Source organism: Numida meleagris, chromosome 2 (genome assembly GCF_002078875.1).
Source record: "Numida meleagris isolate 19003 breed g44 Domestic line chromosome 2, NumMel1.0, whole genome shotgun sequence".
NCBI lineage: Eukaryota > Metazoa > Chordata > Aves > Galliformes > Numididae > Numida > Numida meleagris.
Window position 1 is genome coordinate 18,623,082 of NC_034410.1, and position 27,180 is coordinate 18,650,261.

The window sequence follows — 27,180 nt, forward strand, 5'->3', positions numbered from 1 at the left end:
TTGTACTGATGAGAAACCTGATCAAAAAAGAAATGCCAAACAAGTCAGAAATTGAATCACTGGCTTCTTGTCCCTTGAAGCTGTGACTCAGATAGTAGAATCTGATAGAAACAGATTTATAGCCACGTAGACACTAACACATACTCACACTGATTTTATCTACTTACAGGTAAATACGCACAAAGTAACATCAAGCCAAATACTTTCGGATGCAACAGCGTGGTTACTTATTAATGAGAAATACCAGAATATTGTTCCTAGTAAAGGGTAATCACTCAGCTCCTTCATGCTTCTGCCCACCCAGATCTGTAGCAACCTATAGAAAATAAAATTTACTGTTTTCTATTTTGCACTGAGGAGATTTCTATTTTGCACTGACTCCCCTCAGCTCAACAGACATTTTGCAATCCCACTGGTCCTGTTTCTCTGGATGACACCAAACAATGCTACAGTGGAAGTGTTGTTTTGACCAGCTACTATTTTTGGGCCAGGAGGTGCACAAGATATTTTTTTCCCCTTCTATTGCACTAATCTTACAAACAAGACAAGAGAAAACATAGCTAAAGATGTGCCAAAGAGCAGCTGAATGCAGTCAGTAACTCTAGTAATTCCCATGTCAAAAAAGTGCTCAGAATTAGACAGAGGAGACTATCTGCCAAAATAAGTACTCAGACCAAAGCAGGAAAATAAGTTAGCAACTCTGAACAAAATTATAGAGTAAAACTGAAACAGCAAACTCAGTAATATTAATTAACACTCCAGAATAAAAGTTTGCATGTCTTTAAAATGGTAATGATTGAACCACAAAATTCATGATGAGAGTCATCACCCTCACTTGACAGATGGAAGTATGTGCTCTGCATTGTGAAATGACAAAGTGGCAGTTCCAGATGGAAATTAGAGTTGGGCTTAGCTATGAGTCTAGTTCCACTTAACCAAGAACAGTCAGGAGACCTAAGTAAGTCCATAAAAGACAGAATGTTATAAATGCACGAGGCAAAGAACAGCCAGGAAAAAGACAATAGAACAAAAAGAAAATGGCAAAATAATAATTTAAATCAACAACACCATAAATTAGACTGAAATAAAATCAAAGGCATAGAAAATGCAAGTAAGGTGAAAAAAAACGTGGATAAGAAAAAATGGCAAGGGAACGTTAAGTCATGTCATTGAGTTTGCGATGTCATATTGGTAGAGATGAGATTTTTCCCAAATGTAAAAACATTTGTCAGGAATAATTTGGCAATGGGATTAGTTCATATTTTCTCAGAAATGAGGTAGTCATCTCAAACTGAAATACCAAACAAACTGAGAAGGTAGTAGGAAGAAATGAAGGAAGATGTTCAGGATACATTTGATGCCTTCTCTACCTTACTTACTCTAAAGGTCTCAGAACTCCTTATATTAATATTATGACAAGCACTAAGTAAAGTTTATTCTGCAGGAAGAGCTCAGTCTCCCAGGAGTACTTCTGCTAAGTACATGATTGTCACATCATATTAAGATCACATCAAAACTTACTTCATTAATGCTTTGACAGATTTCTCTAGTTCCCCTGTAAGCATAGGCTTATTAACAGAGATGATTTCAGTGGTAGGCTTCTAGACTTTGATCAATTTAGCTTATAAAAAAATAAGTACATTGAGATATGTGCAGTACTTAATTATGATCCTTCTGAAAGAAATCTGTTGTGGCTCTTTGTTCAAGTGCTAGTGAGTCCAATTATCCTTCTACCATATCAAGCTTTACACCTAAACAATTTCAATGCCTTTTGCTGAGTTATCTTGTTATTCAATCAAACTTTCATTTTGCAGCAGTTACTGAAATATACAATTTTTGAAACAACTGAACAGCTATTTTTCCTAGACAGCACACTGATTTCCCACTCTGCAGCTGTCAGGTAGAACTTCACTAATTTCCAGTAAGTTATACTGAGTCCAGCTTAGAGTCAATCTCAGCTTGTTTACATCCTTCATGACAACAAGCAGATAAAGTTGAAAATTTGAGTGAATTTCTCTTAGAGTAACAGAGGTTCAAGATCTAATGAATTGAGAATTTAAGAGAAGTATCTTCACGAGTCTTGAAAGCCAATAAACTTAAAATGAGTACACTTCCACTGTAACATTTCCCTAATGCAGATATGCCTGAAACAATAAAACATGCCATAGAAATGCAATTTGTGTAATTTTCACCTACCTAAAAAAAAAAAGGGGGGAGAAAAAGGGTAGAGAGCTGGTTTGTAAAAAAAAAAAAAAATAATAATAATAATAAAAATCAGAAGCATTGTAACTACCTCCCAAATAATGAAAGTACTGATAATTAATCAGCATCCAAGGAGCAGATAACAATACAAAAAAAACAGCTCTCACCCCGGGCTGTTTCTAAAAAAGTATAAATAGCAAGATAAGAAACAAAGAAGTCCAAAAAAGTTAAAATACAATACATACTGGGAAAATGGACAATTCCAGAGCAGAAGTAAAAAAGAAAATTAAAAACACTTGTCCTCTAAACACTGTGAAACTGCTTCCAGTCTTGACAGTAAGATGACAAAAAATGCAGGAGGAGGTTGTTGCTATGAGTCTTCAGGGGATCTCTTGCTTTTTTTTTTCAATTACTCTCTTTCATGCTCGAGGAGCTTTCAACTGAGAAGAAAAATGTTCTAATCACCAGTAGCACAAGTTTCTCTGTGCTGTTTTTCCACATCAGTCCAATGAGTAAAGTCTGTTCAGTCCAATCTATGCTTTCTCACCTCTATTGATGGCAGCACTTTCACGGATGGCTTTCTGTTCACATGACAAATAAATAAAAATGAAAGTAAAACTGTTGTAGGAGATGGCAACACTCACATTTCATATTTAATGTAGCATGGCTACTTGCTAAGTGCAGAAGTATGTTTATCTTTGAGCTAGTGTTTTTCTAGTGTATAACTTCCAGTTCTGTGACCACAACCATCTGCTTCTTAACAAAGTATGATCAACTGTTTTTGAAGACGTTTGTCTGAAGAAGTGGTAGTTTGGTTCTAGGGATGGTTTGTGTTGTTAATATTATTTATTTTGGGGTTGGTTTCTTACAAATTACGTTTTAAACAGGTTTATAGGAAACAACATTATCAGTGTATCAGACTAAATACCAAATACACACACACATAGAATTTTTCACTGAAGTTCAATAGCTGTACTTGAGGGCTGGAGAAATCTGAAGTTCGCAACAACTGTCAGGATTGCCAGAGATGCAGGGTATGAAAAAGGAACACACAGAAAAAAAGCAAAGCAAGGTACAGAATCTTTCCAGCAAATTTATCAGCAGACCAGAATAGATCGTAGAGTACAGATTTTTGTTTTGGTTGTCTGTGCATGGAAGAACTGACTAAATAAAAAGCAAAATGTTTGTGACCACATTTTGACAGTTGTATCATGCTTATCTAAATAAAATCTTTGTTTGAGACAGGTTAATAAAGAAAAAAATAAAACAAGGTACAAAGTAGATAGAGGCACTGAAATGAGAATGAACATTTTCCTAGATTGTTTTTTCACAGGTTGTGAGATAGATGGGTTCTACTTTTAACAAGCCTTTATTTACAGTTCCAAAATTAACCTCTGAACAACCAATCAAGTAGCCTTCTGTCCACCTGACACAAAAAGATTTGGAAACGCTAATCCTTTGAATAAGAAGATATCAGCATTCAAAAGCATGCAGAGTTATAATAAAAATTTCCACTTCACTTAGTGCGTTGTTTCTAATTTTTCGCTTGAAAATCTTCTTCTACTGCAGAAGTGGTGATACTGTCTAGATTTACAGGTTTCAACAACATCTAGTGCAAAATAGTATTGTTCCCACTGAAACAAACTATTTCACTGCTTTTATTTCTCCTGTTTTTTTAGCTGTATATACAAGCAGAAGCAGCGTCCTGATCTTCACAGCCTACGTGATCAGTTTGATTGTTTTGCATAAGAAACTTGCAGTTATAGTTCTGTATTGCAAGAAAAATTACAGGAGATTTGTGACATATCATGTGCACCATATATCAGAATGGGGAGCAGCACAGCACGTGCATTCTTCCCCCTGTGGTCTTACAAGCATGATATAATGAGATATTTAATGTGCAAAATGTATGTCACCAGAAAGTGATTTTGACCTTACATGTAATGACTACTTATCTCTTGCAGCTGATGTGTCTGACGGACAGCATTTAGCAGTAATCAACAGCTTTCAGGCTGGAAAACTGTAATATTCAAGGAGACAAAGTTTGAGAGAGAGCTTTAGAGTAGATAGGTGTCTACTATTACTTTTCCCTATCAAAGGATGCTAAACATTCTTTAATGTTTAGAGACTGATAGCCACTTACATCAATATATATACATATAATATAGTGTATAATAATGTAGCATTCATATATATGAGGTTATTATATGTATTTTGATATTATGTAATTTTTAGGAATTGTAATATATATTTTTATGTATTTTTGTCAATATCATCCTTCCTTAAAACATCAGAATCAATCTTACAATAAGAAAAAGAAATTATGTACTCCACAATGGGGAAATGAAGAATGCAAAGCTGCTTCTGTAGTAGCAGACTGCTCTGTTGTGCATTTTTTTTTCTGGTGCTATTAACCTTTGCATCTAAGCTAGCACTTTGCAGGACATAATAAGGTGTAAATTTTGTTTCCTATATTTTCACAACTACCAAAGGCCAGTCACTGGAAAGCTTTCACCCAGAACAACAATAAGACAAAAACAGACTATTAGATTTATATAACAGCTGGAATACAGCTGTCAAAAGAACTTTTCTTTTTTTCAGTGATTATTGTGACTGAAACTAACAGGAGTCCTAGGAGCTCTGAGAGCCATCCAAATTTTTACCAATTCCTTGAAAGTCTTCTTCTCGTTCAACTGAGGACACAATCAAATTCTAACACCACTCAGCCAAAAGTGGAAATGACTTTGTGTCAGATTCCGTGATTTCCTGTAGATATTAGAAAAAAATCATGGCTCAGATTATGATCATCTAGATGGAAAATAAAGGTAGATGTTATGTGAAACACAATTCCAGATAAAGGAAGCTGATAATTTCTGCAGCAAACTGTAGTCCAAAGAGAAAAGAAAGTGATAAAAGGTCTGTGCCATAGAAGTGGAACCATCCAACTTCTTTCTCTTTTGATTCTAGAAAACACTGGAGTGTGGAAAACATCAAGACGTGGTGAGGTAGAAAAAGGAAGTATGTATAAAAGGAAAGATAAATTTCATGAAGCTAATCTTATTGTATGAGGTTTATCAACTTCATAATTACGAATAATGTCTTTTTAATTATTGCACTCTCAGCGCTAAAAATTGAAGTTAGATGGAGTAGAAAACTGAGTAATATAGTGTTAAACTATCAGCTTTTCTAATTGTAAAAAAATTTAAATCTCTGCTGCCAAGACAAATAAGAAAATAATACAACCACAACAGATACTTCCATCTTTACATGATAACATTGAATTGTCTATTTCCTGTTGAAAGGCTACGCAGACGTCACAACTGAATTTTAAAAATTGGCAGACATTAAAACCTCTTCTGATACGTCTCAGGCATTTGAACCATCAACCTGGAACATTTGTGAGTTGTTATGAACACACCAGCAAAGCTGGATGATTAATGTATAAAATTTCTGTCTTCTATGTAAAAAATGATGAAATATTCTGTAATACATAAATCAAAGATTCCAAACTACTACAGTCTTGAGGACAGTTGTTTAGCAACAACAAAAAGAGTGATAGAAAAAGCAGATATATATCAAAAACAAAACAAAAAAGCAATAAAAGCAACAAACAACCAAAAAGCAAAACCCTGTAGATGGAATGGAAATCAGGGATACAAGTTCATATAAAATAACACAGAAGAGTTGAAATTTTGTTTGCATAATTAAGAGCTGATCCAAGTGGGACCACTGGCATGACATACCAGAAATTTTTCTCTTTGGTTCCTTTTGCCATTATTTAATCCATTTCATTCAATGCACTCTGAGGGAAAAAAAATGACAGTTTTAAAACGGTACTTTGCATTTGCTCTTGGAAAAGCATTATACAAATCTCATCAAAACAAACCTATAGGACTGAACTTCACCTAGGAAGAATTTCTGTTATTTCTGGCAGAAGTAGTGTTGTGAAAATTAGCAATTCCTAGGAAAACCTGTTAATATTAAATCAAAAGTAGTGGAGGGGAATAGTGACAAGCAATAGGACTCCAAAAGAGCCCTATTTCCATCAAGACTAACATAAAGCACAAAGCGATGCATCCAGTCATTGCACTGAAGAACTATAGCATGTGATTTCTGGTGAGAAAGGTAGCTGTCGAATTTTTAGCAGTCTATACATAGTAGATCATTAAGGAAAACTTGTGAAATTTTTGTTAGGACACACATTAAATTGGTTGAGTTACTAACTAAACTACTGAAAAGGAATCTGTCAAACACAGCAATGTCTCTGTTTAGATCTATGCACTTACTTCGCAGACAGAAATGCATGAGAAAAGAAAATCTAAAGCTTGTATTGGTTTCTATCGTGTGGCTTCTGATGTGCGAATTTGCCCCCAGAAGCAGGGAGCAGCAAGGCAGAAGAGAAAACTTGGAAAACACAGATCCACAGACATCAGGAGCTACAAACTGCAGAGCCCAACAACTTTGCAGGTTGCTGTGATCTCTTCTCCATGTCTGCTCCGCTTCCAAGTAGGAGTAAATCTTCTGACAGTTCTGTCGTAGTGGATGCTGAGTGTAACATTTATTCTTTAACATTAACAGGGGTGGGCAGGCAGAGCAATGCTCCAGGCTGCAACTTAGCAGACTGACACATATCTCCATCAATACAGAGAGGCAACATTAGACATGAGAAAGATACTTTGCAAAGCCTGCACATTCTCTTTGCAAATGTGTAATGGACTAAAAGCCATGGCATCCTCTGCAGTGCCTGGAACAACAGCAGACCTAGGAGAGCAAGGAATCTGGTAGAGTTTTGCTGAGGATAGCTAGTTGAGGGGCCGTTCCTCCTGTTAAAATTTGCTATAGAGGCTCTGGAGTTGCCCATACTGATCATATGAGCAGTCCTACAGCCTAATCTACGTAATTGCTATTACAAAATGTCATGGTTTCATTGGGATAGTTAGTTTCTTTGCAGAAACTCATATGATCATGTCTTAGATTTTTAATGAAAATAGTAGTGGTATCACACCAGTGTTTTGGTTGCTGCAAAGAACTGCTGCACAGAGCCAAGGACATTTCAACTTCTCATACTGCCTTATCAGCAAGGGGCACAGCCAAGAAAACTGACCCAGACAGGCCAAGTGGCTATCCCATTCCATATCGCCTCATACTCAGCAATAGAAGCTGGGAAAGAGGGAGTGAGAATGTTCAGAGTGATGGCCTTTGTCTTCTCCCTTCTGGAGTTAAAGCTCAACATCAAGAAAGTGGTTTGTTCTGCATTATAGTCTATAAGGGGGTAAAGAAATTTTTAGCCATCTGTTTCTGCTCAAAATTAACCACAATTTGAATAGACCAGATAAACAAATAATTCCAATGTCAGACAATATTGCATTTCACTAACTTCAGTTTCCAGTCTCCCGTGTTGTCCTCCTAGCTGAGCATTTCTAGAAATAAGCATTTTAAATTACCTTCTTGTTTTCACTCTAGCATCTCAGAGACACTTCTTCCCATAACTGAAGAGCATGTGAGAATATGTGAAATCCAGAATCAATACTCCATCTGGTGGCAGTCTGTTATGCTTCACAGAATCGTAGGGGTTGGAAGGGATCTCTGGAGATCATCTAGTCCAACCTCTTGTTAAAGCAGGTTCCCTACAGTAGGTTACACAGAAAAGCATCCAGGCAGGTTTTGAATATCTCCATAGAAGGAGACTCCACAGCCCCTCTGGGCAGCCTGTCACAGTGCTTTGTCACCCTCAAGCAAAGAAGTTTTTCCTCATGTTCATATGGAACTTCCTAGGTTTTACTCTGTGTCCATTGCCCCTTGTTCTATTACAGGGCACAGCTGAAAAGAGCCCGGTCCCATTCACTTGACTTCCACCCATCAGATATTTATAAGCACTGGTAAGATCCCTTCTGTCTTCTCTTCTCTAGGCTGAATAGTTCCAGGTCTCATGGACAGAGGTGAGGCTGTCTGGCCTGTAATTTCATGGGTCCTCCTTCTTGCCCTTTTTGAAGACTGGAGTGACATTGGCTTTCCTCTAGTCCTCAGGCACCTCTCTCCTTCTCCATGACCTTTCAAACATCATAGAAAGCGGCTTTGCAATCACATCTGCCAGCTCCCTAAGCATTCATGGCTGTATTGCATAGAGGCCTATGAATTTGTGTGTGTTTAGTTTGCCTACACAATCTCTGAACAGACCTTCCTCGGCCAAGGGGAAGTCCTCTTTTCCCCAGATTCTCTCTCTTACCTCCAGGGTCTGGGATTCCTGAGGGGCAGTCTTAGAAGAATAGACTGAAGAAGCAAAGAATGCATTCACTGACTACACCTTCAATGTCCTATTTTCAGGGCACCCACCTTATTCAGCAGTAAGCCCAGGAAGTCTGCTACATTGACAGGACATCATTTTACTGAAGCACACTCTGATGGACTAATCAAATGAGATCCATAGAGATTAGCATTGCACTCACAGACCATCTCTTCCTTATCCATGGTGAAACACCTGACCAGAATTTGCCTTTACTATTAATAGCAGCCAATTGGTTAACTTTGGCTTAGAGATAAAGAAAAGTGATGAATAATCATTGTAGGACAAAACTTGACTAATTTGTCTTTCATTTCCAAGACCCAAAAGGTCTAGGGAAAGTACTCAGGCAACTGTGAAACTCATCCAAATGTCTAGTTATATTAAATCTGAGGGACAGCATATCCCAGCTCATTCCCTCCCTCTTTGCTCCCACCAGGCCTTGCTGTTTAACATCTGGCTGAAGGTGAATTATCAAAACTGATGGACAGAAAAAAAAATAATGCCTTATTCAATTTTTTTCCCACCAAAGGCAGTACAGCTAACAACAGATGTAAGAAAGTACAATGGAAAATAAAACACAAGTATGTAGAGAAGAAATAGTAGAAGAAATAAATTTTCCTCTTAAATTCAAGAATGAAGTAACTGTTAAGAGGAAATACAAAAACCCAGTGTTTTCAAAACCTTTCAGTAGAAAAATTGGGTACTATCAGATGTGAAACGATGATTCCCAGCACATTTGGTGGATACATTTATTAACAAGTGTTTGTCTGTCTAAACAAGTGTTTGGACAACCTATGTAAAGATTATACTAAATATGTTTCTTCTGAACAGCAAATTACATGGCTGACATTCTTGAGTAAAGTATATTGAGATTTTTAAAGTCTACAGAGAATATTGTTCCAGGGTAGCGTCTCACCAAGAGCAGTTCACTACCCAAACATTAGCTGTAGTGCTGTAACTTACTACGCATATTTTATAGAAATGTTTTGGACAACCATACCACAAAAAATTATTTAAGTTCTGATTTTGTATAATATACTTTATTCCACTATTCCACAACTGCCTAAATAAAGGGGTAAGAATTTTTCTGACAATTTGGTGGGCAACCTGAGGTAAAGATAGGATAATAAGCAGTTTAATTCCATAAAGCAAAACTCACTGCTCACTGATCTTCCTATGAAAAATGTTTTCTCCATAATTCAACATTTCATAAATTATATACAATAAAAAATAGAAAAATAATTATTCCATACATTTTTAAACTGAATGATGCCCTGGCACAGACACAGCTGATTTGGATGCCTGACATCCTGAGAGAATTTTGGTTATCTGCCACACAGAGAAACAACATAAGCCCTTTTAAAGGCTCCAAATCATAAATCTGATTTGCCTTTTTTTAAGCACAGGGTAGCCCTTTCATTTAGGGAATAGTGGCCTACAAGTAGTTGCATCAAGTTCTAAAGCTAAAGACTTTTTCATTTATTTTTTCAAAAAGCCTTAGAGAATACATCAAGTTTTCCTTGTGTTTTCATTAGTATTTTTCTATAGTAGTGTCTGCAGCCACCCTGTAGGCTTGTCCTATTATGTTATTCATTGCCTATTTGTACTGTAAATTGGGAAGACTAGAGAAAGGAAAAATTTTGATTACTCTCTGAGCACTAATGAGCCCGCCCTTGGCAATAACACATCCCGTTTCTGCTGATGCTTTAAAATGGAACTTGACAAATTGGAAAGCAAGTAGAAAATGTCTGCAAGAGCTAGTATAGCTTTGGGAAGTCTGTTTTAGACTGAGACTTAAAAACCAGGATGTTTAATGCAACTTAAAGAAGGTTACAGCCCAGAGTAAGCTGTATAATTAGAAGATGTTTGACAGCAGAAAGCTTATCTGATTTGGTCAAAAGGCAAAAAAAGTCAACCGAGAAGACAAGCAAGCCAACATACCCTCAGTCTTTTCTTTGACCTAAGATTAAAAAAAAAAAAAAAGGAAAACGAGAAGGAGAGAATCCAGTAGGAGCAGAATGGGAAATATGAGAGATTATTGCTTTTAACATGCTAATACAGAATGATAAATTAATATCATATTTATTTGAGTTTAAACTTCTGCTTATCTTAATAAAATAATCCTACTATTTGACCAACTGCTGAGCTGAAGTATTCATAAGTCTTCATCTTTACTTAAATTGTAGTTGAATCACTAACCCAATCTATTTTTTCTTGGGACGCGGACAATTGTACAGAATATTCCACATAACACGGGACTTTTACCTCTTCTTCCCTGTGACCTTCCTGCAGGCCCACAGCTTCTTTTTCCAGTAAGCTCTTCTTTCACCTATTTTTCCAAAAACCATCTGTACTTTGCCTTTCTTCTACTGTTTTATCAGCCCAGTTTGGGGCCCAATGCTCATCCCTGCTCTGCCTCTGAAGAGCAATGAGGACATTCTGGGCTGTTGAAAAGAAGGGTTGTAGACACTGTCTACAGAGGTAAGAATGAAGTCCAGAAAGTTAAGCATGTTACTTGTCAACATCTGGTTTTGATATGTTACCTCATGGAAATTTTAATGATCTACATAGAAACAACCTGGAAAGCAAGATAACATTCAGAGACCTGAAGGCTGTTGAGGAAGTATAGGAGGGAAATGCACTGTGTACTTGTTCAGCTCTGTCTCTTTGCTAGGCATCTTTTACTATTTCCTGTGATAAACAGAATACTTGTTTGGGTGTATTTTTGGTCTAGCCCCATACAGCCAATTGTATGAGATCAAGGAAAGTACAAAATAGAGAAAGGGATTGAGATTAAAATAAAATGCATAGATGTTTCTACATCTACTCAACTTACACATTTCTCTCTGGTTTCTTTGGCAATATTTTCTCTTGCATCTTTAATGCTAAATAAGTTCTGTACCAGCTAATTTATTCCCTTTCTGACTTCCTAATGCTTTCATGAACACTCACTTCAGAGAACTGAGCAGCCTGTCGCTAAAGTGAACCAACTCCTGCTGCTTTCAGAGGGAACCCATGTAGGCCAAGCTGCAGCAGCTGTGCTGAGCACGCACCACGCCACATCAATCGCTTTCACTTGGAAGGAAGGAAGCAGCGATTCAGCACCTGCCCTCTGCCAAGCTGACCATATTTTCTGTTTAATACATTCTTTTCCCTTTTGGTTCTTGTTAAAGATCAAGACAAGTTCGTGCATAATGACTGCATGCACTTAAGAACTACAAACACTGTTTCTCACGAGGCAAGGGAGCATATTTGTGCCTCTGTAGTTATGAAGCTACACAAAAAAGAAAATACAAATTGTGCTTAATCAACTCCTCATCCTTTCCCAATCAGACAAGCCTGCCTGTGTGAAAAACATTTTGCAATTCTGAACTTCATACTTAAGTGTGTGAAATATATGAAAGTCATGGCAGAAAACTTGCTCCTCAGATGTAGTGGTCTAACAGCTGCTTTGCACACTGCTATCACAAATGTCTAGAGGCCTTTGGCACAAGACACTTCACAGCTCACTATTAGGATTATTTTGAGAATGCGATTGTATATTTTAAAGCTAATTTTACATATAAGCAATGAAACCATTATTCAGACATGTAACTTCCTTTATAATAGGTTATAAACAAATAATTTTTTGCTCCATCATCTGTTCTGTAATACTTATTTTTATAAAAGCACAGTGGGTTTAGAAGCCTCAGTTAAGGAAAGATGTGAACCTTCTGGAATGGGTCCAGAAGAGGGCCACAAGAGTAATCAGAGTGCTGGAGCACCTCTCCTATGAAGACAGGCTGAGGGAGCTAGGCTTGTTCAGTCTGGAGAGGAGAACGCTCTGGAGAGACCTCATTTCAGCCTTCCAGTACTTAGACTGTAAAAGAGAGGGAGGCTGACTTTTTACACAGTCTGATAGTGATAGGACAAGGAGGAATGTTTTTAAACTAAAAGATGGGAGATTTAAATTAGATATCAGGGGAAAATGTGAGGGTGGTGAGGCACTGGCACAGTCTGCCCAGAGCCGTGGGTTCCCTGTCCCTGGAGATGCCCAAGGCCAGACTGCATGGAGCCCTGGTCAGCCAGATCTGGTGGTTGGCAGCCCTGCCCATGGCAGGAGATTCAGCCTGAATGATCTTTGAGGCTCCTTCCAACTCAACCAATTCTATTATTCTGTGGTTAATCCACACTATTTTCCAGAGATAACAGAATACCTGTGGCATAGGGGTTGACTCTGAAAAGATGTAAATAGCTTCTCAGAACAAGTAAAAATAAAATATAATATAAATATTAATATGTATTTCCTTACCAACTTTAATATTTATTATAATTCTGACATCTCTTAGCATGTTTTTCTTTGGAATTCACACTTGATTCTCTAAATCTCCTTTAAAAAAATAAGTATATATTTGCAAATATATAAAATATAATTTTCTTTCATAAAGATGACAAAATTGAACTAGTTGAAAAGATTCAAAACATTGAGTGAATACATATCTGTTTATTTTTCTTTTAAAGCTTTTTATTTTAAACCTCACAGTGCTTAGGTCATTTGTGCTGATTTTAAGTACTGATGTTTCAACTTGGCAAAATGTTGATCACACCAATTAGAAGCTGAGGCCATAGGTTAAATATAGAAGTGCAATATTTGCTCACAAAGAGAGGAAAATATTATCCATGCATCCAAGGAACATTTTGCTCACTTAAGGAGAAAAAAATAAAACAAGAACTTTTCAAACTTTAGAATGATCAAAACTATGATACTTCTGACTCTTCCTTACTTTTCATTTTTGACCTCTTTCACTCATTTATGCTAGAGAGCATTTTTTAAACCATCCTAAAAAAATTTAAGAAGCTTTAAGAGCAAATCCTGTTCTAGTTTTTGAGATAAACCCTTCTTTATGCAAAGATGTCAATGAAATACCTTATCAGAAAATATATTTTTCTTAAGTGTAAAAATTGATTTGAGTAAAATCAAGAGAACTGAGGATTTTGACCTAACCCATTTCTAAAATTATTTCTGAAGTTTGTTTAGTCATACTCATGCATCCTTTTAAGTAGCTGGTAGACAATGATATATCTGCCAGCGTTATAGCATAGAATTGATAGAAAATGATCCCCTTAGTAAAAGCCATAGAGAGTAACAGAGTTATTTGTAAGGCATAGATATAGGGAGAGTGGCATAAGGGAACATCTTACTTTCTCCACTTATGAAGTAGAAAATTTCTTCTGTAATCATAGAATCATAGCATGGCTTGGGTTGGAAGGGAGCTCAAGGATCATCAAGCACCAACCACCCTGCCAGAGGCAGGGCCACCAACCTCCATATCTAATACTAGACCAGTCTGCCTAGGGCCCTATCCAACCTGGCCTTGAACACCTCCAGGGACGGGGCATCCACAGCCTCTCTGGGCAATAAAGGGAAACGGAAAAAAGTTTATGTTATACTTTAATGTACAAGATTAATTTACCCAGCACTAATTGAAGTTGACAGAGCTAACAACTTAAGACAGCAAGAGATTTGACTCACCACCACAAAAACCTGAAGGAAGGGAAATCACAAATGAAGACTAGACCCTGTCATATAGCAAAACCAAGATGTTTGCTTTTCCTTACAAACTTAACTTTGATAGTGATAGAATCATTGTTTCATAGGCTTGTCATCTAGCCTAAACTTCTAGTTTGAGCAGCATCAGCACTGAATTTGGAACTTGCTGTAATGAGCGTTTTCAAAGTCAGAAAAAAACCAAACTATTTTCATACAGATAGTACATTTTTAGATCAAAAGCATTGACATGAAATATTGAGAGAAACTACATTTAAAACAATATAAGACATATCTGCCCAGTGAAAGAAACATAGTCTTTAACTAAAGCATTTACAAGTTACTCTTCTTTCCATTTTTTGAAAAAAATTAGATGAATTTGTATTGTTGAATACAGAAACAAAGCATATATGATAGCTGAGCCAAAATTTACATCAGCAATTACAGGCAAGGTCCTGTAGAACTGCAAGAGCCCAGTTCACAATATGCAGAAGTACCAGAGGCACAGCAATCAGTAGTATTTTATTTTTGTCAAAATTGTTTAATAACAGGAGAAAAGCCCCTAAATTATGTTCTGCACCCAGATGTTTCACCATGGCTCCACTAGCAGCAAACTGCCAGTCAACTGACAGTTATTGCTTCAGTACAAGCAACTTTTTTCTAGCAGAAAATGCTAGAGAACTTGAGAACTTAACAACTAACTTCTCTGTTTCAGATTGTAAATACTATTATGGAAACCCAAAGTATTTGGTAGATTTGGTAGCCCCAAAACAAAGACAGCTAAACCAAAGCTGAAAATGAGAAACTTTAACTTTTGTAATATGATTCTGTTTAAGAACTTTTATAGGAATGTAGCCCAAATTGCTACCAAGTGCTGTTTAAAAGTATGAACAATAATTTTAAAAATAAACCAAGAAATGCAGGCCAAACTAATTTACCCACTGATAGTCAGGTAATCCTTCACTTCAAGAAAACCATCAAGACACCTTAGCTGGATAGTCAAGTCAAGCCCTTAGTACTGTCTTTTCCAATTCAACTGCCATTAAGGAGTTCAGTTATATTTTATCTGTGCATTAATTTCCACCATTTCTAAGACATAGAATGCATATGTTGCTAGAGATAAACTGTTTAAGGAATTAATATTTGATGATTTTGAGTGTTGCCCAACTTCCCTTAAATTCAGTGAAAATCTCTATAGTTTCTACAACAGACTTAAAGAGGGTTGTTTGAGAATTTAAAAATCTATAGAAAGTTTGCAAACCCCTAAATAAATCTTCTGTTTTGCTAGCAGCCACTGAAACACAATACAAGGTCAAGCTCAAGTGAAAAAAGGCTCAAACAAGCAGTCTCATCGCTGAATTTTCCAGTAGCTATTTGCAGACAAGTTCTTCAGATCAATATTTTTTGTCTTGCTTTGCAATGGGCTTAAGATTTAAAATTTATGTGATTAAAATGGGTTTTAGGATAAATATTAAATTCCCTTAATTCACCAATATGTTGAATACATATTTCTGCCTGTAATAAAGAACAGTAACAAAAAATGTTTCAAACTCATGTGGAAGTATTTGATAATATAGACTTTTCCACTATACGATGCCTTAACCATTGTAAGATATTGAGTTTCATTCTGAGAACACTGAAACTGTTTTGTTTACGAAGGGTAAAACAGATATTTGTATGTTACCTGCAAATGAAGAGTACTTTGTTGGTAGAGTATATCACAAGCAGATGCTTGATGGAAACTGAAATTGCAAATAATAGAAATTGAAATTAAAGGGCAGAACAAAATCCCTGAGAAAATGAAACAGAGCTGAATAATAATGCTTTGATACCTCATACTACTGAGTAAGTTACAGCAAACAGAGTTAGGTATTTTGTTCAGGAAACGCAATAGAGAACATGAATAGATACTGAACAAAAATAAAAATGAAATAAAAGCAAATGAGAAGTACATACACAAAAAGAAAGTGTATGAAAAGAAAGTGTGAAGGTATTCATATTTGCTATCAGGATGCAATTTCAGATTGGATTTGGACACATTCTGCAGTTACCCTCTCATACAACCTCTGAAGTGAAAGAAGTGGAATCAATTCTAATCATGTATCTCAAGGAAGACTTCTTTAAGAACAACCTTATTCATCTTCAGACAAAACAAAGTCCTTGAATTCAGTAGGATTTCTGGAGCCACACTGACACCCTTCTGGCTTCAGCAGAAGGCCTTGACTTAAAATCTTGCGACCAACTGCTCCATTCCTCCCTGTGTCCCCACTATCTGTCAGTCTGAGCTGAGTGATCAAAGCTATCCCTCGAAGTGTGATTATTTTCCCTGCAACGAAGGGACACTTCTGGGTCTCTCCGCTATCTGGGTGCAATCCTCTACCAGGATGTCAGTTTTCACAGGAGTCAAAGAAACAGTTTTACCTAAAAGGCTTTCATCACTCTCCCACACTGATAGAAAAGGATAGGATCCAAAGGTATTAGGCAAGAACTGACAGGTGTACAGACAGCAATGGATTCAGTTGTCTAGGTGTTCCTGTTTAATGCCATTTTTAGACCCTGAGCACCCAAGACTTTCACTCAAGACTAGTAGACGCCAGCCAGGACCTAGCTAGAAGCCAAAAGAGAAGTGTTAAGGTAATGAAAAAACACTAGATTTTCTGGCACTGAATTTACCTGGTACTGTGAATATAAGTGCATTGTTTCTCTACAAAACCAGGCCAAGAAAAGAAGAAATATTTATTATAACATAGGAAGTATTTAGGGCTCCTCAGATTTTTTCCTATCTGAGTGAGAATACAACAGAATTCTTTTTATTGCCTACCACATTTCTTTTGAGATATAAGTTAGAGAAATAGAACAACACATTGTTTCCCATTATCTTGTTGCAAAGTTGTAACACATTTCTGGATAGATTTCCAGGTATACATCATTACTCCATCTAGGTTTCATCTCACTTTTCCATCTTATATGGGTACTTTTCTTTAGAGAACAACAGTCATTATTTTTAGTTCTTCAGTCTACTAAAATGCAATACTATCAAATGAAAAGCTGATCTATTGTGATCTGCCAGCTATCACATCCAATGATTAAATTCAAGGTAAAAATAGCCAAATGGCTTTATATGTGATTAAAAGTGAAAAAGGTACATTGCTTGTAAGATAGAAAAAAAACAACCATGATCAGTCAATCATGAGCATAGATTAGAGCTATGCACATTGGCATGAGTGAAGACTGACATTAGCAGTACTCATTACAAAGTGGAAAAATTCTCAGCTGTAAAAAGATTAAGTACAATGACACAAAGTATAAAATTGACTAGAATTTACAGTACATGGAAGTAAAATCATTAAAATCTGCAGAAGCCTCCAAGAACAAAAAGAATCAGTGAGATTATGTTATCTTTTAACTGAAGAAAAAAGTACCTTCTTTCTTTGACAACCATGCAAAATGCGGAGAAATTATAAGAAAGAATGAATGAAAAAATTACTGCACAGGAAAATGACAAAAGCAGAAAATAATTCCTAAGCAAATGTAAACCTCAGCATTACCAATTAATACAAACAAGCAATCTGATACTCAAGGAAGACTCTTTTAGATATAAGTTTATTGGCCAGTCTAATGTCCTCTACTGCTGATAATCTTACAAGAAGCTGCAGCTGGCATGAAGATGGCTTGCATACTACTTCTCTAGCAACTCTGTGTTCATGGGCTTTTGACTTGTACTTATATTAGACAGCAGAGCAAGCAGCAACTCCTCTACCTTCAGAAGAAGCATTTGAGCCCTCAGAGAACAAATGACATAGCCCCTTCTGCACCAGCAACCTGTACAAATAGATGTCCATAACCGAGAAAAGGGGATTATGAAAAGGAGGGGAAACATATGTTTACTTGGGTAGATAGTGACAGGACAAGGGAGAATGGTTTTAAAATCAAAGACAGAAGGTTTAGATTGGATGTCAGGGGGAAGTTCTTCACAGAGAGAGTGGTGAGGTGCTGGAATAGGCTGCCCAGAGAGGCTGTGGGTTCTCCAGCCCTGGAGGTGTCCAAGACCAGTTTCAATGGGTCCCTGAGCAACCTGTTCTAGTACCAGATCTGGAGGTTGGTGGCCCTGCCTGTGGTGGGGAGGTTGGAAACTGATGATCTTTGGGGTCCCTTCCAACCCAAGCCATTCTATGATTCTATGAATCCTGTGGCTTTTCAGGGATTTAGTGAGCCATGCCTCAGTAGAGGGAGGCAATATAAAGGGCTTCTTCCAGCTTTAGATAGTCAACCAAAATGGAAGTTCAGCACTTTGCAATTACAATCCCATTCATATACTGAAGACAAGAGAGCTGGACAGGTGGATCAAAAACTGTGATACTGACATCACACTGATGTTTTATACCTGAAGTACAGACCTTTCATATTTCGCAGATTTTATATTTTTCATTGAAGTTCAGGTAGCTTGGATTTACCAGCCTTCTGGTCTGGTATCTAAAGAAACCATCAGAAGAGATTTTTTCTTCATTTCTACCTTCATGGTTTTATAAAATATCATTCACTTTTATTACCAACAATCCTCTAAAGTTTGATTAAGTAGATGCATAATTTGTCACCTGCATTTTACCATGCTATATCTGTGCAGCCTTTGTTTCAGGCATATTTAAAACGTAAATCAAAGGCAGGGATGTATAGATCTCAGAATTTATTTCAAGGAGTTTATTTCCATTAAAAGGCAGTGGAGGATAGAAAGAAACAAATTTTTGATTTCCAGATCAAATCCACTTCTTACTTTTATTGAGACAATTAGATATGCTGATGGTTTGGAGTATATAATGAACTATTATTGTAAGCGTATCACAAAATTTCAAAGATTTAGAGACAGTTTGCAATGTTATTCTGAATTGACAACCACCTACTACAGTGTCATTGATATCTGTAATGCCAAAGGCAAAAAGAGAGTAAAACTGGTAAAAATGTAATTCTATATTCCGTTTTTGTTAAGAAATCACGTCTGTTAAGTGTATCTCTTATTGGTACCAAAGCAGATTCATAGAACAGTTATCAAGTTTTCGGGGTTAGTACCAATATCTCACACTACCAAGAGAATATTTATTAGGTAGTTCTCTGTCTTAATAAAACCCATATTTTTAAATCAGATATACAGAAATGCTCTATGTATTGATTTACTGCCACAGATTTATAAGCTTTCAACTTCAAATCATGATCTTTCAGTACATTAATTTAATGCTGAATTTTCTGTAGTACATATAAATACAATATGAGCCAATGCCCCTAACCACCTCCCCTACATTAGGAAAATATTATTTCTCGTTTTAGTAGAAACACCAATGTAGAACCAAACCATAATACAGAAAGATTCTAAACGATCATTATTTTCTCCTCTGAAAAACCTTCTAAACCTTATAAATTGTACAAAACCACAGTAAACTAAGATTGTTTTTAAGCCTTCCTATTCATAAACTAAAATAAAAGCACCAACAATAGAAAACATATAGAATCATTTGAGTTGGAAGGATCTTAAAGCCCACACAGTCCCAGTCCCTGCCATGGGCAGGGCTGCCCCCCACCAGCTCCGGCTGCCCAGGGCCCCAGCAAACCCAGCCATGAGCACCTCCAGGGATGGGGCACCCACAGCTTCTCTGGGCAGCCGTGCCAGTGCCTCACTGCCTTCTGAGTGAAAAACTTCTTCCTGATACCTAATCTAAATCTCCCCTCTTTTAGTTTAAAACCATTGCCTCTTGTCCTATCACTATCACACTCTGTAAAAAGCTTGTCCACCCTCCTGCTTATAAGCTCCCCCTTTACTGAAAGGCTGCACTGAGGACTCTCCAGAGCCTTCTCTTCTCCAGGCTGAAGAAGCCCAACTCCCTCAACTCTTCTTCGTAGTAGAGATGCTCCAGCCCTCTGAGCATATTTATGGCCCTCCTCTCAACCCTCTTCAACACCTCCATATCTTTCTTGTACAGAAGGCCCCAGACCTGAACACAGGGGCTCCATGAGGTCAGAGTAGAGTGGGACAATCACCTCCCTCTCCCTGTTGCCACCCCTCCGTTGATGCAGCCCAGGATACTCTTGGTCTTCCATGCTGCAAGAATACACTGCTCGCTCACGTCCAGCTTCTCAGCCACCAGAACCCCCACATCCTTCTCTGGAGGGCTTCTCTAAGTTTCTTCCTCTCCCAGTCTGTAGAAATACCTGGGACTGCTGTGCCCCAAAACCAACCAGCTTTGCACTTAACCTTGCTGAACCTCACTAGGTTCTTGGGGGCCAACTTCTCAAGCTTGATATCTCATTGCATAATACCTACAAGTTCACAAAACTAGCGATGGTATGGGATTAATCTGATATAATATAAATGTCTGAGCTAATCAACCAAGATTCTTTTTATACTCAAACCACTCTTTATACTCAAATCGATATAGTCAGGAGAGACAGGACACTGATCATATTGTCCTAAATGTTGACATCTGAAGCAGGTCATTGAGTCACATCCTAGTTCTTTTTGCTGACTACGGCAGCAGCATAAATGCTTAACCACTGACAAACATATTTGTCTAAATTTAGCAGATAAATATCAGCTGCAATGTCTGCAAGGTGTTTTTGTTTGCTTGTGTAGATTCATTTTTCCACTGATGCAGAAATGAACTGGGGGAATTTTACTTACAAAAAACCCACATCTTTTTTAAAAACAAAGGTAACTTAAGCTTAACCTCACAAAAGTAATCAATTAATATCAAAAACAGAATTGGAATTGTATAATGGAGAAAAATAATAGCTCTAGTTAATTTTTGCTGAAACTTCCTGTCACATGCAGTAACATTAGGTTCTAATATGGATTATAAATAATCTACATCTTTATTTCGTTCCTCTGTGTTTTCTACAGAGATTAAGGTATAGGCTCTCATGCAGGTATTAATATGAGTACCTAAATATTCTCCATTATCTGTGCCTGTGATTTAATGCAATAGTGACTGTTAGAAATAGACAAGGAAGCTAAAATTTGATGAGATACATGAACATTTCTTGGTTTTTTAAGCCTCCTTGACTTTCTCTTTTCCATATTAGTAGCTGAAGTCAGCTTTGGAGAGAAGTCCCTAGTATAAATTCAAGAGGCAGGCATGTATAACGGTGTGCTTATGAGAACATTTTTTTCCTATCAACATGAAAAAGGTAATTTTAGTGTCACACTGGAAACTTTTCAGCAGTTCATTAAGCCAATAAGAATTCTCATTGACACTTCTCCTTCTTCCTGAGAGGAGAAGCAAACAAAAGTAACTTCTAACAGCACTAGCAATCAATCCTCTCATTGATTTTGTGTCACGATCTGAAGACTGAAGAGAAAGAAGGGTTATGCAACTGAATGAAGTAAGTGAACACTCTGAGCTTCCAAGGACCAGGATCACATCCAACATGCAAAGATAAGGGCTGCTCCTGTTGTACATGCCACCTCTTTGGCTCCGGGAGAAGGATGTGCCCAGTGCTTCAGTCAGGCTTGTTCAGGCTGCTGCATGCTGACCTCGAGCAGTACTTAGGTAGAGAGGGAGGAGATTACACACCACACAGCTCCCCAGGCACAACCAAGTGTGAGAGCTAAGCTAGCATGAGTGACAGTAGAGATAAAATAATAAACCCCATTCTTTATCTCATATCCACTGGCTTGCTTTGACATAAAATAGGCCTGTTCATATCAGGACATAGGAAGAAAGAAATAAATGGCAGAAGTTGCTATTTTTATTCTACCAAAAACTATAAAACATGAAACCTGTGAGTGCCTCAGAGTCACAAAGTAAGACACGTAATGGGCTTCAAAGCCTTTAAAGAGTCTATGTTTATAGAACTTCCATTACTTTTGTCTTGAGAATAAGCCTCCTCCCTTGCATCTTCTGACCCTGATTCTTCTGATATAGCCAGAAAGACCAACATGTGTTTCAGTATAACAAGTACTGCAAACTTCTGCAAAGTTTCTTGGATGTTCTTCTGACAATACTTTCCCAGAGAATCAGTGTAGACACAGATTGTTAGTAGAACTTTGGATCTGAGTTTCTGAAGTTTGCGCATCCATCAGAGCTTGCGAGGATCTGAAAGAAGTCTACAGTGCTGCAATTGGTACTGCTGTCTACACATTATTCCAGATTCCATTATTCCAAATATATATGGATCTATGATCTGCAGACCATCAGAAGGAAAAGGCTACTTACAGATTCTTTGGATTCGATTCCTGCATCTGAGTATTTTTCCCTTTGACTATGAGATACCCAGACAAGACTAAAAAAAAAAGGAGTCCTCTGAAGTCTGTAGAGCTCCCACACAAAATTTTGGCAAACTCCTCAGGAAGGAAAGGGCACATCTAAACTTTGAGGTTTGGCTAATGTTATGTCTTTAATTGTAAAGAGAGAGAACTAAGAGTAGTTAAAAAAAAACTCGCTATAGATGACCACAAAGAAGACTAAAAGCTTATATTCACTGCCTCTGAAGTGATGAGTAAGTTTTACTAACAGCAGTAAGTTACAGTAGTTGACTTCAAGCAGAAAAAAGCAATTGTTGTCACAGGAAGACTGGATGTAGAATAATTCCTTTTTTTCCCCCCTCTAAATGCTTTCACTACAGACCAGAACAATAAGAGCAGCCAACTTGTTCTCCATTAGAGAACATTATAGCCACTATTTTAATGTTGACAATTCCACTCAGGCAGACCAGTAATTTCACAATATATCAGTAGTCATACAGGGTATGTTAAGACCGCTTTGTACCTATGCCCTAGACAAAACTCACCACAGGTTAACTCTACAGCCACATTGTGTCGTGGACAGACTGTGGTTACCGCAACCTGCAGCAAGGGGCTGCAGAGAAAGTTCAAAGTAACAGAAAAAATTAAGTTCAAAGTAAATAGATTAATCAAACAGAAAGCAGTAGGGCAACTACAACAGCACGCAGGACCTGGACCCCGTACCTCTTCTTTAGCTTAGGAGAACAGAGCTTCTAAATAACCCAGTTTTGCTGAATATATCCCACAAGTTACCTTAGCTTCATCAGGGCTACAGTGACTGCTTCTTGTTGGATGCTCTTTGAGCACTCCGCCATCGTTCTCCTGCAACAGGAAACAACCCTGCTACGCTTGCCCAATACTACATTATACAATAAACAGCAGCAACAAGAAACCACTCCTAGCATAATCCCCCACCTGCTTAAAAGAGATCTTCCAGAAAAAAACACCACTCCCTCCTCAGGTGCCCATGATTCTAGTTTAAAAAGCTATCAGGAATGGAGCTTTGACTACAGCTGTTGCAAATAAGGAAATTGAATGCATCAGAAATGCTGCATCATGAAATGTTTACATTTTTAACTTTGCCAAGTCCAGTTAATGAGTCTAATTTCCCTTTGGAATAATTAAGTAGTTTGCTGTTTCTTTTCTCTTTATAAAGCAGATTTAAATTATTCATTTATTGGTCATTTTTTCCTGCTCTTGGTTCCCTATGTAACTATATTTCCTTGTATTAATTTCTTATGTCTCTTTTTCAGAAACTTTTGTCACCTGCTTGTAAGAGAAAAGTTTGTCAGCTGGGAGACTTTATTTAACATTTCTATTTTACAGCACCTCTGTTATCTAAAACAAGCAAGATTAAAAACAAAAAAAAACCAAAAACAACAACAACAAAAAAAACCTGCAGTCTACTTTAATATATGAGAATTACCCCAGTGACAAATAATTGTTAGGAAAGAAATAACAGCAGTTTTAGAAAGTTTTCCTGAGTCAGTGTTTCCCCAGCAGTAAACAAGAGGAACTTAAGAAATGATGGTGAAGTCTTTTGGAACCTGGAGTCTCTCATATCCCCTGCCTTAATTCTCTTATTTTGAGTCACTTAAGATAATTGGGGGAAAAAACAAACAAAAAGCCCTAATTAAAACATGAGGACTCTTGGTTATGAGGTATGATACATTTGGGGAATGCAAAGGCATGGAGATACTGAAGAAAAAAGGGGCATATCTTGGAAACTGGGGAATAATGAATAATCTTGGGAAAAAAAGAAGGGTGTTACACTTGTGATCTTGGAAAGAAATACACATGCTTAGGTCATGGGAGTATTCAGGATGATGTAAATTCATTTTGCAGGCATTTTGCTACAGGTGTTCTGCTCTACTTCACTTGTAATTGCCTCATCTGTTCCTTGGCTGTTCAGTGTTCAGAGTATGTTCTTGGCACCCAGTCTTCACTTCTAGCTGCATTTGCTTTTTCTTGTCCTCCTAAGCAGGAAGATAGATAATGACTATTCTGGACGCAAGGAGGATACAGGCACCTCTGAGAGAGAGTCTGGAGCCAGGAGTGGAGAAAAAAATATAAAGGATGAGGAGTGAGGTACTGAATGACGCAGATTTTATGAGCACGTGGCAGACATATCAAACACATCACATAGCCTGATATGGCTAGATGGCTAGAACACATCTCACTTGGTTAGGTGATAGAAAGCAGTTATCTGGACTGATGCAACTGTACTGTGACCAGATACAGAAAAAGGTGAGAATTTGTCAATATTCTGAGCATTGGCGATGTGACATACTCCAGCCACAGCATCTATTTCTGTGTAATATATCACCACCTGCTGTTATTATCTGTCATGTTAGTTTGCTTCCGAAATTCATCTGGCTGGCAAAGACAACAACCTAAATAACATTTGAGCAGTATTAACAAAGTGCCATAGAGCTGGGTAAAGGTGTATTTTAAATGATGCCTTTCAAAGGCCCATACTAGATATGCGATTTATGAAACCAGTTGGCTGGGGATAATATTTGAACTTACAATAAACTCTCAGAAGGAATCTGACTGCTACTTCCTTATTTTACATGAAATTTTAAGGGAGATTTATTTTTCAAAGGTAGAGTGCAATTAATAGAACACCTCTAGTTTACTGTTCCTTCTTGAGTGGTGTTCCAAACTATATGCTTAATAAAAATAAAATATAATCCCCTCATTAAAAATATAGTATTTAAAGCATTTAATCATTCTGTACAAAAAGGTGTGATTTATCTAAGGCAAAAGTTTATTTATTTCTTTGTTTATAAATGTATAATCCTGATGGTGAATGACACATTTACTCAAGACTAATTTCATATCAGGAGAGGCACACACAGGGAAGGCAGCCACTGGGAAAGCTTTTTCACCCTATTGCTCTATCAAACTGCAAAGTGGCATTGGTGTAGAAATAAATGTTCCCTGGGAACAAGCGTGCAAACTCATTTTAACTTGTTATCGAAGCCAGATTTGAATTCAAGCTGGTACCTGGACTTACAGTGATGGGAAAACTTTTGTGGGACTTTCTTCATATGAAATTATACCCTAGACTCCTCTGAGCAGCTAATTACAGTCACATCAGTGAGGTCTTTTAAGCCTTGGAGAGCTGTGCCTCTGCAAATAACTCCTAAATGCTGTAAAGCTTTCTAAAGCATAAGTTACACCTTCAGACCTTTCACACGGCATTTTCTTCACATTCCTTAGGGAAGGGAAGCATTTCAATAAACACTGCACTGTAAGAAGTGAAGGGAACAGCAAGTACCCAAACTGAGAAATAAAATGAACTAAGCCATCAACGTTCATACGTGAGCTCCTGAGTAAGAATCACATCATCATTCCAGGCTTCTTCCCCTTGTCTTAACTCTCACTTAGCAGGTAATGATTATATCAAGATGGTTCTCTCCTCACAGTAGAAATTACCTGCTAATATCTTAATGACATGACTCAAAACATAACTAGCTGTTAAATGCTAGCTCTAGCTTAAATATTTAGGAACTATCTAAGAAGCTTAGAGACATTTCAGTGTAGTACTTTCACCATCAGTAGATTTACTACCTTCCCTTAATGCCATTAAACTTTTTTGGACTATGTCACATATTTGTATTGGTTGCGATAGAATTTTAATTTGATAAAGTCATAATTTATTCACAGAAAGTAAAAGCACTATTAAAGTATTTAAAACAAATAATTTCTTCACAACTGTATCTCCTCCTCCTCCCTTCTTACTAGAGTAAAAACATAAAGTTATGGAGAGAGATAGACACAGCTGTGTTTTTCCTGGTTTTCTTTTTTCATTTTAATCACAATTTAAATTTTATGCATAATTTATTTAGAAGGAGGCATTATCCCTACTGATAGCAAAATCTACAGTCCCAAGAAGCTCAGCACAGCTGCATACAATTCAAACCAGTGCAGATTTCAGATGAAGTTCTTTTCGTAGGATGTACCCCCTCTTAAGCAAACTGACTAGAAAGCATACCTTTAAGATCTGTGTTATATATTAGGTGGCATACAATATGTAAATAAAGCAGGTTTTATTATTTAGCATCTATTTAGTGCTTAAAAATGCATACTCAGCTTTTAGACAGTTTAAATTTCTTCTCAGAAAGAGTGGTGAGATACTGAAACAGGCTGCCCAGGGAGGTGGTGGAGTCACTGTCCAGGGAGATGTTCAAGCAAAGGGTAGATGTGGCACTGAGGGACATGGTTTAAAGCAGTCATGGGCATGGGTTGATGGTTGATCCAGATGAGCTTAGCAGTCTTTCCAGCCTTAATGATTCTATGATTCTACAGCACCCAAGTTTCATGCCAATAAGCCTCATGTAGTCCTTATGTTAACTCTGTGTCAAAACACAAAAAGTAAAGTTGTTTGTGTCTGGTCTATGTTTGGCAGAACGTCAAGAGTTTTAAGAGGGTTGATAATTTCTGATAAACATACTCTGTAACTCAGTAAAGCATATTTAAAATTTTAGAAGTAATGTGCTATGTTTACTTTTCACAGGTTATCACAACAACATGACCTAATTTTTTCAGCAGTGATGGAAAACTATACTGAACTCATCCAATTTGTTTGGTTTCATTGTTCTATTTCTTCTTTACTGGAGTTTCCTTAAATTGACAGTGATAAGCAGACCATCTTAAGTGAAACCTTAGCAGTTTGAATTACCTTGTATAAAGTACAAAACGTGATTAGCTGACAAGCAATACACCGATTACCATGGAAGATCACTCACTCACAGTAACTAGGGTAAAAATCCACAGCTTCGGTGGAAAGGTCATCAGAATTGAAAGAATTTTGGATTCTTAATTTGAAATATTACATGCACACAGCAAATTGTGCAAGTTCTGTCAAATCAAATTACACAACTGCAAACATTG

At 37.2% G+C, this 27,180-nt stretch overlaps 1 long non-coding RNA gene across 3 annotated transcripts; it reads right to left on the minus strand.

The window, feature by feature from the left end:
• LOC110394944 lies at positions 2,305-23,168 on the minus strand. 3 transcript variants are annotated; one of them, XR_002436052.1, is made up of 5 exons: positions 23,035-23,168; positions 5,946-6,004; positions 4,866-4,968; positions 4,141-4,222; positions 2,305-2,783 (listed from the first exon to the last, which is right to left on the minus strand). It is a non-coding gene; the product is annotated as an uncharacterized LOC110394944 (long non-coding RNA). The 3 variants fall into 3 exon arrangements; XR_002436053.1 differs by adding an exon at positions 15,697-15,754 and having other exon boundaries at positions 2,305-4,222; XR_002436051.1 differs by having other exon boundaries at positions 2,305-4,222.